The sequence below is a fragment of the Hydra vulgaris genome, chromosome 02 (assembly GCF_038396675.1).
Source record: "Hydra vulgaris chromosome 02, alternate assembly HydraT2T_AEP".
In the NCBI taxonomy this organism is placed as follows: Eukaryota; Metazoa; Cnidaria; class Hydrozoa; order Anthoathecata; family Hydridae; genus Hydra; species Hydra vulgaris.
The window spans coordinates 28,288,161-28,291,084 of NC_088921.1; the positions used below are offsets into that span (position 1 = coordinate 28,288,161).

A 2,924-nucleotide genomic window follows, 5' to 3' on the forward strand; every position below is an offset into this window, starting at 1 on the left:
CTCCTTTTGTAAAACCGTATTTTGAATACAGTACTTCTGTTTGAAATCCAAATTACAAAAAGAACATAGAGGAACTTAGAGAACTTAGAGGATTTAGTTCAGAAAAGAGCAACAAAACGAGTTTAAAAGCTCAAAGGTTTAAATTACAAATTTGAATTGGCAAATCTGTAACTAGAAACATTAGAGCATAGAAGATTAAGAAGTGATCTAATCCAACATTTTAAATCTGAGACAAAAATTAACAAGATTAAATAAGTGTTTCCAAAATTGCTCATTTTGCTCATCTTCATCATCAAGAGCCCTGCAGGATCTTCTTGCAAGAATATTCGAGAATTGCAGAGCCCTGCAGGATCTTCTTGCAAGAATATTCGAGAATTGCAGAGCCCTGCAGGATCTTCTTGCAAGAATATTCGAGAATTGCAGAGCCCTGCAGGATCTTCTTGCAAGAATATTCGAGAAAGTTGCGAAAAGCTAGAAAAGCAAAAATTTGAATTTCATTTGAAACGTTTGAATTTCATTACCTCCTGTATAGTTCCTTTATGGAATGATCTTCCTCAAAATGTTACCGAGGCTACAAATTTAAATAAATTCAAAAAAAGTTTAGACAGTTATTTCAGCGGAAAAGAAGTATTGGTGTTACAGTGAGGATTCGATAGAAACCAAACCTCATAAGAATTATATTCTTGTTGCAGTATTGTATAAATAAACATTACAGTGTATGAATGAATGCCTAATTTTTGGATATGAAGGTATAACATATTATATAAAAAAAAAACGCTGCTCTGTATGTACAAAGTTGAAAAGTTTAGAAGATTAGAAAGAAAAATGTTTATTTGATTAAATTAGAAACTTAGTCATTCTTATGCTGCCATAAATATGCGTTTTTTTTTTTATTGTTATTTAATTATTAAAATTTATTCAACTGTAATTGAATAAATCATGTGATGAAACAATCTATTACTAAATAATTTTTTAAACGGTATTAGAAATCTTTTCAAAAAATTTTTTAGAACCTCTATTAAACTCAAAATGGACGAACTAAAGAAACCATCAAACTAGTATATGCAATAGTACGTCTCTTAAATTTTTTTTTTTATATTATTGGATTAAAATTAATATTATATTTATTGCATTTGTGTTTTAATTGTTTGAACTAAAAACGTTATCTTTTGGATAAATCAGTTAGTTTCCTCGTAAAGCCTACGTTTTCGATGAATATAACTTGTTTTAAAAATTTAAAGTAAAGAGACAATTTAAATAAGTAAGGAAAGTGACATATTTGAAATTTATATATGCAGAAGCCCAACCTTGGTTCACATCTGCGTATATAAATTTCAAATGTTTTAATTTTTTTAAATTTCATTTATCATATTATTTAACAAATTTTTTTGATATAACTTTTTTTAATAACTTTTATAAACAAAATATTCTTTTTTTCTAAGGACTATTGTTTTTTTTTATATAAATATTATTTCCTCGTAAATTCAGGGGGCACCTTTGGCGCTCGTTTTTAGCAACCATTTACATATACAATTTTTATTTATTTTGAGATCAATAAATATAATAACTGTTTAAATGGTAGTGAATTTAGTTTTATGATTAATTATATTCTCTCAAAATCATGCAAGTATATAATCTACCGATAACTACGATTCAAATAACGATAATGGCAGTGGGGTGAGACAGATAAACGCTAAAAAAAACATCTAATCGGTTATGAACCTATTTTTTTATTTTTTATTAAACTTTTTAAACAAATTAACTTGCTTAAGGAATTAAATGTTTGAACGTTGTAGTTGAAGCCGAATCTGATGCTTTTTTTAATGATTATATTAGGTTTTTATAGAATCTGAAATATTGATTGGGCTAATTAAATTGATTTTAAGCAAAGAAAATAATTATTTACTTAACTTGTGAAGGGAAATTTTAGTTTTTTTAAATTATATCTAAACAAATAAAATGTTTTAAAATAAACTGGATTGAAACTAATTAAAAGCGCGCGAAAATAATTTATTTTTGTTATTATAATTAACCGAATGATTCTGTAAGATAGTGTGTGTGAAAAAATTTATGCTAGCGCTATCTCTACAGCCTTATGGAATCAGGGAACCACTGAACATAAATACACAATTTCGTGAACATCAATACGCATTGCGTATTACGTATGCGTATTACGCAAGGGTGTTTATGTGAATCAGTGACAAGGATATTTATGTTAAAGATTAAAACTATTGTCATTTTTTTAACTGTTATAATTGTTAGTATTATTGTTGTGTCATTGTTGTTGTTGTTGTTGTTATTATTGTTATTATTATGGTTATTAATGTTATTATTATTAATATTGTTGTTGTTGTTTTTATTATTGTGCAATATTTTTTATTAATATAACTCTATTATTGTGTATCCCATAATAATAACCTTAATTTTTATTTTAAAGAACGCTTTTGAAAATGACCAGTATTTGTACTTGAAGCAAGCAAAGCCTTGGTGAAAATATTGGATTTGTCAAAATGCTTAACTTTATTGAGTTTGTCTCGCTCATTTCTATTCCCGCGCTTATGCTGTATGGAATGTTCAAGATATTTATGTTGGCTGTACTTATTTTGTAATAAAAATGCTTTGTGAAAGTTGATTTTATTTTAAATTTTTTTGTTTATTAGATAGAGAATATTTTCTGTGTCTATTTCTTATTAAGAGCAGAAGGGAGTGATCATCCAAAGAAAACCTCTAAAGCATGAGGTATCCAACAACTCTAGACAATGACATCAACTAATCAGATTTTATCAACACTTTATAAAAATGTCAATAAATTTTTTGCGCTTAATCATTGATTTCATTGATCTCACAAAAATCAGAAACTGAAACTAAGGTACACATTTTTAACACTGATTAACGCAACGCTTTAACAAAGTATTACTTAGCAA

General features: G+C 27.0%; 1 long non-coding RNA gene across 1 annotated transcript; it reads left to right on the forward strand.

Moving 5' to 3' along the window:
* The first annotated feature begins 936 nt into the window (after positions 1-936).
* On the forward strand, positions 937-2,668 carry LOC124811826 (uncharacterized). Its single transcript, XR_010636633.1, has 2 exons — positions 937-1,070; positions 2,438-2,668. It is a non-coding gene; the product is annotated as an uncharacterized LOC124811826 (long non-coding RNA).
* The last annotated feature ends 256 nt before the right edge of the window (positions 2,669-2,924 follow it).